Genomic DNA, 11,817 nt, shown 5'->3' with positions numbered 1-11,817 from the left:
GAGAGGTAAAAATTTCTCCCATTGAGAACGTTGATCTACCTCCGTGACATATGCTTTGAGTAGATCAATGATAGTAGAGTTAGCTATTTCACTTTGGCCATCCATTTGAGGGTGATAGACCGAAGAGAAATTAAGCTTCGTCCCTAAATTCTCAAATAGACCCTTCGAGAAATTACTGGTCATTCTAGGGTCTCTATCCGACACTATTGAAAGAGGCAAGCCATGATACTTAAAAATATGAGAAGAGGTTTGCCATTTGATGGGCCTTAATTGTCTTTTTGACAGGTATGAAATGAGCTTGTTTGCTAAACCTGGCAACAATGGTCCATATCCCATTGCTTTGGAGAGACTTGGGTAATCCAAAGAGAAAATCCATGGATATACTCTCCCACGGTGCATCAAAAATTGGCAAAGGTTGAAGCAATCCAGGTTGCTTCCCTCTTATCATATCTTATCGTTTGGCAAACCTTGCATTGTGAGACATAATCTTGTATGTCTCTCTTCATGGTAGGCCGATAGAAATATGTTTCTATAGCATGAAAATTAGTTTGAATACTCCTATGACCAGCATATGGAGGAGCATGAGATTCAAACATAACTTTATCACGGAGAGAGTGAGTTACACAAAGTCGATTGTGATAGAGAAGATAGCCATCTTGAAGAGAGTATGGCTCTTGGGTCTTCTCTAAAGCAAGTGCAAATATCGCATCCCTAAAGTCTACATCAGTAGCATATTCATGTATCATACTAGAGAGATCGTTATGAGTAGCATAGAGACAACATTAACTCTTGGGTCTACGTGATAATGCATTAGCTATTTGATTATGCTTGCCTAGAATGTGAGCAATATGAAAATGAAATTGAGAAATGAAGTTTGCCCACCTCATTTGTTTGTCGGAGAGCTTTGTTTGAGTCATGAAATATTTGAGGCTTTGACAATCCACCCGTAGGATGAAGGGAGTACCTAAGAGATAATGCTTCTAAACTTCTAGAGCATGTAGAACTACTAGAAGTTCTTTTTCATAAATGCCTATTGTTTGTTCATGGGCACTTAATCTCCTGCTTTCATATGCTATGGCATGCCCTTCTTGAAGCAACACAGCTCCAAGAAAGTCACCACAAGCATCACAATGAACCTCAAAAGGCTTGGAGAGATTTGCTAGCTTAAGCACAGGTTGAAAAATAAGCTTTTGCTTAAGCAAATCAAATGCATTTTGCTCCTTATTGGTCCATACATATTTGACCTTTTTCTTTGTAAGGTCATGGAGTGGACTAGCAATAGAAGAAAATTTCTCAATAAAGCACCTATAATAGGCACACATGCCTATAAAATTTCTTAACTCATGTAGATTCTTGGGCTCATGCCATTCTTTTATTACCTCAAGCTTTGTAGGATCCATATGGATTCCACTTTGAGAGATAATATGACCTAAGTACTGAATCTCTTTCAAGAAGAATTCACTTTTCTTTTTATTAATATATAACTTGTTGTCTCTTAAGGCTTGGAATATTACCTCTTGTAAATGGTCCTTATGCTCTTCAAGCGACTGCGAGTAGATGATGATATCATCAAAGCAGACTCCCATGAATTTGCAGTAGGGCCGAAAGATCTTCTCCATCATTCTGTTAAACATGGTTGGAGCATTGGTTAATCTGAATGGCATTACAAGATATTCATAAAGACCAAATGTGGTTCAAAAAGTAGTCTTTAGAATATCTTGGTCCACTATACGAATTTGATGATAGCCACTCTTGAGATCTATTCTACTGAAGTAGAGAGATGCTTGTAGCTTGTCGAATAGGTCTCTACCCGTGGAGCGGGAGACCTATTCTTAATAGTGAGTCTATTTAGTGCTCTATGGTCGACACACATGCGATAGGTGCCGTCCTTCTTTTCCACTAATAGAACTGGTGAACAAAAAGGAGACGAGCTAGGCCTTACCATTCCTTTGTCCACTAATTCATTCACCTGCCTCATTATCTCCTCTTGTTGAGCTTGTGAAACTCTATAAGGAGGCTTGTTAGGAGTTGAACTTCCACGAACTAACTCAATGGTATGGTCATCATCACCTCTTTTAGGAGGTAATTCACTTGGTATATCATCTATAAAAATATCTTGGAATGGTTAAAAAAAGTTAATTAGTTTAGCTTCCTCATCCATTGTACTATTAGGTTCCTTTTGGTTATGCTTGACATCTTTGACAAAAATCATGTAACCACAAACGGAACTCTTCATTGCTTTATCAAAAGCCACGTTATCTACAAGGGGTATAGTGCTCCCCATGTCACTAGCATCTATACACATATCTTTTTCTCTATACTTGAAAAAGATCTTCCTTTTGAAAGGGAGCGACGGACCGAAGGTTGGACTCGAGAGCTACGGCGAGAGAGCAAGAGCAAGAAAGGGAGAGACTAGAAATGGGAACTCCAACAATCACAATGTGTGACCAAGCCTTCCCTTATTCAAACTGTCACTAAAGGAATAAAGAATAAAGTGATGGTGACGGGCACTCGCCACCTGTAGTGTGCAGTGGCGGTGACTGTCAGTGTAGTAATATATGGGCAACTAGACAGAGGCGCATTTACCCCCAATAACCTCCCACTTAAAGGCGAATTTGCCCCAGTGAGGAGTGAAAAGAAAAAGGAAAAAGACAGTACAACATATACACATATACAATAGGATGAGGAAAGACGTCATCTCATCCCACGCCCATCAACCTCCTAAGGACGGCAAAGCGCTCTGTAGAGAGGCTTTTTGTGAGGAGATTTGTAGGATTCTGGTCAGTTGAGATCTTGACAAGATCAAAAGACTTGTCCTCAACGACCCCATGTATGAAGTGATACCTGACCTCAATGTGTTTCGTCTTCGCATGGAAGACCGGATTCTTGGCTAACTGAATAGTATTCATAGAATCCGAATGCAGTGTAGGGATAGTATCAATACCAAGGTCAGCAAACCAAATGACCCAACCAAATGGCCTCCTTGCAAGCCTCAGCAACATACTTGGCCTCTGTAGTAGAAAGGGCCGTGCATTTCTGCACCCTAGACATCCAAGAAACAGCACCTCCAGCATATGTGAATACATAGCCAGAAGTGGACTTCCTACTATCTACATGTCCTGCATAATCAGAGTCAGTGTACCCCATGACTCTTGTATCCTGAGACTGCCATAGCATATACACATATCTGCAGTGCCCTTCAGGTAGTGTAGCCATATAGCGTGCCACAATACCAACTACAAAGGCAATATTTGGACGAGTGGCTATCATGGCATACATAAGATTGCCCACTGCAAATGCATAGGGAATCTTGGCCATCTCGGTCCTCTACTCATCTGTTTGCGGACAATCAGCCTGTGATACCTTCACATAAGAAGGCAATGGATAGCCAATAGGCTTTACGTCCTCCATGCGGAAGCGCTCAAGGACTTTATGAATGTAGTCCCTCTGTGACAAGTAGAGGAGTCCCTGATGCATGTCACGGCTAATGCGCATACCAAGTATGTGATTGGCCTGTCCCAGATCTTTCATCTCAAAGCTCTTCTTGAGCTGAGCCTTAAGAGCATCTAGCTCATCGTGAGCTTTCCCTGCTATTAGCATATCATCCACATAGAGTACCAAAATCAATAAAGAACCATCACGGGCTTTCTTCATGTAAAGACACGAATCCATAGCACTCCAGCTGTAGCCCTGTGACTAAATAAAGGCATCAAACTTATGATACCACTCCCTAGGTGCTTGTTTCAAGCCATAAAGACTTTTCTTCAATTTGCACACTAGGTGCTCCCTACTAGGTTCTGCAAAGCCCTTAGGCTACTCCATATAAATCTCATCATGCAAGTCCCCATGTAAGAAAGCCGTCTTGACGTCCATCTGATATAAATCCAAGCCAAGCTAAGCAACCAAAGCTAAGACTAAGCACAGGGTGGTTATCTTAAGCACAGGAGAAAATGCATTGTCAAAGTCCACACCATGCTCGTGCTTAAAACCCTTTTCTACCAATCTAGCCTTGTATGCCGACTTGGGGTGTCCAAGGGTACTTTTCAGCTTGTACACCCACTTGCATGGCAAAGCCTTCTTGCCCGTAGGCAAGGAAACCAAATCCCAAGTGTCATCCTTATGCAGGGAGTCTATCTCAGACTGCATAGCCCTCTCCCAGGAGTGACTGTCACCCCTGCGCATAGCCTCATCATAGGTGAAAGGCTCTCCTACATCTGTAACCAAGACATAATGCATCGAGGGCTGAAATCTATCAGGTGGACGTCTGTCTCTAGTAAACCGTCTCACAGTAGACTCTACTGCCTGCCCAATTGCCTAGCCAACACCGTGACCATGAGCATCTGTTGCAGCTGTAGGCTGTCCAACTAGCTGTGCAGGAGCTCTCGGCTCCTCCTGAAATATGACCCTATGGATCTCAACAACTCTCTTAGGCTGCCTATACATTTTGTCTTCATGGAAGACTACATCATGACTGGGGATGACTTTTCGCGCCTGCGGATCCCAAAGACAGTAACCCATCTCGCCTGCATCCCCATAACCAAGGAAAATGCATTTGACACTCTTGGGATCCATCTTATTTTTATTGTCTCTGGGTACATGGCAAAATGCCTCACATCCAAAGACAAGGAGATGCACATAAGAGGGAGGTTTTCTAGTCCATACCTCCTCTGCAACCTGGAAATCCAAACCACTAGAGGGTGATTTGTTTATGACATGCACAGCTGTACTAACTGTCTCAGCCCAAAAGATCTGTGGTAGGCCTACATGGCTAAGCATACTACGTAGACGCTCCTGGATGGTTCTATTCATTCACTCAGCCAAACCATTCTGGGGGGTGTAGGGGGCGGTCAACTGAAGCTTAATACCCCTCTCATCACATAACTGCTCAAAAGCACGTGAGACATACTCACCCTCATTATCTGTCCTTAGGCATTTTAGTCTATACCCAAACTGGTTCTCAACCAATGCAAGCCATCTCTGAAACATAGGCAATACATCGAATTTCAGCTTAATGGGATAAGCCCAAACTTTCTGTGAAAAATCATCTATAAAAGTAACAAAATACTTTGCACCACCCATAGACTGACAAGGCATGGGCCCACAGACATCCGAATGTACCAATGCCAAGGTCTCACTCATGCGTGGCCTACCAGACTTTTTATGCGTAGACCTAGTTTGCCTGCCATAAAGACAATGCTCACATGAATCAAAACATGCATAATCAAGGGGCGGTAAGTACTGCAAACTAGAAAGCATTTTCATTCCATTCAAAGACATATGGCCCAAATGGGCATGCAAAAGAGATACATGTGGGATAGAACCCACAGACAAAACATGATCAAGGGAAGAAGCTGATACAATCAAGGGGTAGATACTGCCAGTCTTGGCACCTCTCGCAATCACAAGTTTGCCATGAGTGATCTTCCATGAAGAGTCTCCAAAACATACATGATATCCTGCATCATCAAGCTATCCAGCTGACATGAGACTCCATGTCAAAGCAGGTACATGACGTACATCCTGCATAACAAAACTACTGCCAGAAGGAAAATGTAGCCTAACATCACCAATGCCCACAATATCAAGAGAGCTGTCATCACCCAAGCACACAGAACCCGAAATAGCACGGTATGAATGAAACCACTCTCGGCAAGGTATCACATGAAAGGATGCACCTGAGTCTAAGAGCCAACATTGTGCATGCATAGAGTGTATCTATGTCATCTGTGAAGCACTAGAAAAAGCTGCAAGGTTATAATCATCATCAGCAACATTCTCAGGCTGCATAACATTGATCTCTTCAATTTTAGCACTGGACTTTGCAGATACTATGCTGCGATCAGAAGACTTATCCTGCACTTTGTCTTTCCCCTTATCTTTGCACCTTTCATTGCGTAATTCATGGCATTGTGGCCTAATATGGCCCTTTTTCCCACAATGGTGACAAATAACATCTGCATTCTTGCCATGGGATTTGCTACGTGACTTCCCACGAGACTTGGACCAAGATTTCTGAGAATCCCGTCCACGGCCACTACCACTACCATACTTTCCATATCCATCATTCCTGCCTCTAACTGTCATAGCATGAGACACACGAGAGGCATCCAAATTCTTACGGTTAACCTCTTCCTGCAAAAGAGCACTCTCAACATCAGATAATTTCAAGGTAGCAGTAGAGTCACATAATGCAGTGAGAATACATCCCATGACTCATTAAGAGTACTAAGCAAGAAAAAAGGAGTGATATCCTCTGCAAAAATGATGTCCTGCGAAGTCAAGTTCTTGAGTATAGGATGGAACTGGCTCAAGTGAGTAGATATAGTCACATTCTCCTTCATGGGCAGATCCATAAGCTGCTTCAGCCAATACATCTGACTCGCTGGACTTTTCTTGTCATAGAGATTTTTTATCTTTTCCCACAACTACCATGCACTCTGTTCTTCCTCAAAGACATTATAGTGAACCTGTTCTGTGAGAGACAATACAATAGTGGACTTGCATAACTCATCAAGCTCAAGCCATTCCTCATCAGGCATAGTTGGAGGTGGATGCCCGCTTAACCTCAAAGGTTTGATATGCGATTTCTGCACCAACACCTGCCAAATCTGGCTCTTCCAATAAGAGTAATTTGTACCATCAATCTTAGTGATGTTGAAAATAGCATGATCAGTGGACGAACTCACCATAATGCAGGCTGGAAGACTGTAGACAGTTGAAAACTGCTTGTTGTTTACTGCAAAAAATGACCAAAAAATCACCAAAATGAGGAAAAATGGCGAAGAAAGTGAAACCAAAGCTGTTGCCCACCAAGTCCTAGTGAAAGTACATCATTTCAGAGTGTTTTAGCATGAAAAATGCATGTCAGTATATACATATATGCTTGTTGTAATAAATTTCAGATTTCAGTAAAAGAGAGCTAACAATGCCAAAATCGGATCCCAATGCAATCAGATACTGCCAAGACCAAATCCGGCATGATGCGGGCATAGCATAAGCACATGACGGTCGATAAGCATGAATCCAACACCCAAGCATGTCATACAAACATCTGCCAGTGAGTAGGCACACCCCCCAGGCAGCAAAGTGTTCCTGCCACTACTAAAACTTGACACAAGTAGGTGTCAGTTCACAAAGATACGGATCCAAACTGAGACTTAGCTCATAAGCATACATTGAACCAAGACATATGATGTATCATCCCAAAAGGTAAGAAGTCCCAAAGTCTCAAGTGTCTGTAACTACTCAATAGCATGTAACAGCTTAATGCATAAAAGTACCACCTCCTCAATGTCTGATAAGTATTCAAGAATGCTCCCACTAGCACAAAAGTCATATGTACAAGCTCAAGAGCTCAAGCCAAGGCAAGACACAGTGCCAATGACATAAGTCCAAGACAATACATCAATAGTACATCCCGAACATGTAGGCGGTAGAGTATCTGTATGTAACATCCATAAGCATGTAAGACATCAAGTACATCCCAAGATACAACTCTGACAAGCCAATAAATAGCTCAAGTAAGCTCCGAGAATCCAAGGTCAAGCCAAGACTGAGCTCTAGTAGCAAAAGGCTCCAAACAATGTAACTAGCATGTAGTAATGGCATAGGCTAAGCATATCAAGACCGGTCAGACATAAGCAACATACATGTTGTAAGTACATCCAAGACGGAGCATCCAAATGCTTTGCAAAGTGAGCTCAATCTCAACCAACAATCCCGAATCAAAACCAAGCTCTATGTTGAGCCCCAAGTATCAATACATCACCATATATGCCCGAAACATAGCCCGAAAAGCATAGGCATAAGCATACATGAGTAAAAATGACTTCAGCCTAGCTATGTACAATAGTGATTTACTATTCAAAATTGAGAATTTCAGCATGAAAATCAGCTCCAAATGGTTTCCAAACAATAGGCATACATTCCCCTAACATCCGGGCATCAAACGGGACCAACCGGGGATCAAATGACAATGCCAAACAAGCTGTAGCATCAAATGTCAATGTAACACTATCATAAACTGCATGTGGACTATTATGACAGTTCCAAAACAGTGTTAAATCAATCCAAATGCTATGCCAACACATCAACCATCAAAACCAAGCATCAAAGCATGTTCATATGCTTGAAATGGAGCCTTTCCAAGTGCCAATGGAGGGGGAGAGTTGTTGTTGTGACTGTCAATGCTGAAAAGACACATATTGGAGGGCTGCATGATTCCGCCAACTATAAATGGTGGTCCTAGGGCTGCAAAAAATGGTGGCCAAGCTTCGGAGGGGTTTGATTAAAGCCAAGGAAGGCCTCAAACAAGCTCCAGCAAGTCTTGTTCAAAGGCAAGTGAGATATGAAGCAAGGGAGCTTCAATGGTGGCTGCCCCAATCTTGTTTACAGCCTGTGAGACCTAAGAACTGAAGTAAACCCTGAAGAAAATGATCAAATACCTCTGATGTAATGCCCTTAAGGTGCCCAATAATGTTGGGAAGGTGCTCGGGAAGCCGGGGAGTGATGGGAGCTCGAAGGAGTCGGACATGGCTACCGGGAAGGAGACCCAATGCAAGTAGGGAGTCGATGGGATGCTGAGAATGCCACGAACCAAGCACAAGAGTCGACAATCAAAGATCTGATACCAATTGAAAGGGAGCGGCGGATCGAAGGTTGGACTTGAGAGCTATGGCGGAAGAGCAAGAGTGAGAAAGGGAGAAACTAGAAATGGGAACTTCAACGGTCACAATGTGTGATCGGGCCTTCCTTTATTCAAACTGTCACTACAAGAATAAAGAATAAAGTGACGGTGATGGGCACCCGCCACCTACAGTGTGCAGTGGCGATGACTGTCACTGTAGTAATACACGGGCGGCTAGGCAGAGGCGCCTTTACCCCCAACACCTTTCAAGGAACTTAAGGGTGGCAGCCATACGGGTAAACCATGGTGTCCCCAAGGTAACATCTTCATGCTGTAAGGGAGAGATATAAAAGTCTTTTTTATCCATGTATCCTTGGATATGGAGATATAAAAGTCTTCTTTATCCACGTATCCTTGGATATGGAGCCTTAACTTTCCAATCAAAGGAGTGACTAGAACATTTTGTCCTTTGAAAGCTCCATCAGCATGGATAATATCTCCCATCTCGTAGTCTTGGACTCCTAGCTTGGTGGACAACTCATGTGATATAAAGTTATGAGTGGAACCAGGGCCAAAGAGCATTAAAACATCATGCTCTCTCACCTTTCCCCAAGCATAAGTAAGGGGTGAGTCAAGATGATGACCTTCCACCTTAGATGCTTCCACCATTGAAGCTCTTGGAGGTGGATTATTTCATGTGGCATGCTTTTGAGGACAAAATTTGTAAACATGCCCTTGCTTCCCACACTTAAAGCACTTTTTATCTTTACGATACTGCTCCAACTCCTCATTGGACAAGCGATTTTTACCTTTGAAAGGTACCATTTCCTTGTTGTTTTTGTTGTTGTTGATGATGATGATGTTTCCTTTGGCAGAGTTTTGTGTGTTCTTCCCTCTTCGCTCCTCCTTGTTTTTCATAGGCTTGAACTTGTTAGCCCCTTGTTGAAAGTTACTTTTTGAAGCAACTATTGAGTGATAGATGACTGCCATAATAGATCTAGGCCTTTGTGAATTTACATATTCACTCATCTCATTGAGCAGTCCTCCACAAAATTGTTGCTTTTGCTCCGCAAAGTCTATCTTTTTATAGACAGTGGCTTTGAGATGTAAGTCCCAAAACTTATCTATATACTTATTGATAGACTCATTGGACATCATTTTTTGACTTCTCCACTTAGTAAAAGTACCTTATCCTTTGCTTCGCCTTAGAGAAACTGTTTCATGATGGTGACTCTTAGATGTCTCCATGTCTTTGGAGCCGTACCATTGGCTCGCATGCTAGCCCACCATTGTCTAGTGGACTTCTGAAAATACATCACAACATGACGTAGCTTGGAGGATTCGGTAAAGCCTTCATCACCAAAAGCTGCATCAAATTGTTGTATGAAGGCTAACTCCTTATCTGTTGCTCCAAAAGTGCCATCATAGGTAAGGAAAGTGATGTTCTTTCCTCCCTCTTTGAACTTCCTAAGCTTATGAGATCTTTTCCACGCAGCATGGGACCTTTGATGCCCTCTCCTCCTTGGCTCTTTGTCATAGCCATCTTCATTATTCTCATTGGAAGAAGGTGAAGAAGATGGAGAAGAGGGTGACTTCTTTCTCTCGCTTCTCTTTTTGACGGTTATCCTCTCACCTTTGGCTTCATGATGAGGGGAACTATGAGGTGACCTTCTCCTCTTGGGAGGAGAAATTGATCTTGGGTCTCGCCACCTCCTTGGAGCCACATCATCACTCATGTCCTTGGGAGATTCACTCCTTTGTCGCTCTAAAGGCAATAGCTCTTCATGTGGATAAGAGTTTCTCCTCTTAGGAGAAGATTCACCTTGACTTGAACAGTGAGGCTCTCCATAGGTATTCTCCTTTTTACCAGTAGAGGTTCCCTTTTTGGAGGTCTCACCAAAAAACCTCATTGGAACTGTCTCTTTTGGGGTATTAGGGAGAACACCATACTCTTGAAGTTTGCGAGTAGCCTCCTTGTAAAATATTACACGGCGCAGCGAACAGAATCTGAGAAAGAGATAGAGAGTACACAACAGATAAGAGGAGAATCAGTAAAATTCTTTAACTCCAAACAACTGATACAAAGATGGCTCTGTCCACCCGTGCGCTTCCAATGAATGAAGCTTAGATGGCGATCTAGACAGAAGATAGGTGAAGAGCTTAAGGCTAGCTGGAACAACAACTCTGACTGGGTGAAAGATGAGTGTAAGATGGCTGCGAAGGGGTTTAGCTTTTATAGCCCGCGAAGGTCGTTAGGTCGGCCTGCTGACCGACCTACCATATGAGCCTCCACTAGTCGGCCAGGGAATATTCCAGGGAATATTCCCTTTACCATCGGGCCGGGGGCGCTGCCCCCGGACCCCCGCCAGGGGGGCCGCTGGCCCCCCTGGGACCCCCCAGCCAGGGGCCGCTTCCGCGGCCCCCGGACCCCACAATAGGGGCCCCTTTTAACTCCCTTACCACGCAACTCAATGCAATGTGCCTCGAGTTGCTACCAGCTTAACCACTCCGTCTAACCCAAAGATTAGACCCACAATGGTCACCTTTTTGCCATCCGGTCACATAGACCTCATCTGATATACAAGTCAGGACTCCACCAATGTCCGGGCTCACACTTGGCTTCTCCTCATAATGGGGGCCTTACAACTTTGAGCACCATGGATCATTGGTAGTACCTAATGAGGGTGGGGCATTGATCATATCTAACACCCCCCCTCAATGTCCACCCATAGGTGAACTATCTCCTCGGCCCAATGCCGAGTCTCTGAAGATGAACTTGAAGCAGATCCTTCGTAAGTGCTTTGGTGAAGATATCTGCTCCATTCTCCTCTGTTGGACAGTAGACCAATTCCACTATCCCATCCTCCATCAAATCACGCACATAGTGATACTGGATCTCTATATGTTTGGTGCGTGCATGAAACACTGGATTTTTGGCAATGGCGATGCAACTCTGATTGTCACATCTCAGCACAGTTGGTTCTTCATCCTGCACTCCCATATGCCATAGAATCCTTCTCAACCATACGGCCTCACATGCAGCAAAACAAGCTGCCTTGTACTCTGCTTCGGTAGAAGACAATGCCACTGTTGGTTGCTTCTTACTAATCCAAGAGAAAATTCCTGAACCCAAAGAGAAACAATAACCAGAAACTGACTTCCTGGAATCAATGTCTCCTGCCCAATCTGAG

The sequence above is a fragment of the Lygodium microphyllum genome, chromosome 21 (genome assembly GCF_053477565.2).
Source record: "Lygodium microphyllum isolate KBCC chromosome 21, Lygodium_microphyllum_v1.1.10, whole genome shotgun sequence".
In the NCBI taxonomy this organism is placed as follows: domain Eukaryota; kingdom Viridiplantae; phylum Streptophyta; class Polypodiopsida; order Schizaeales; family Lygodiaceae; genus Lygodium; species Lygodium microphyllum.
This window is presented reverse-complemented; position numbering follows the sequence as displayed.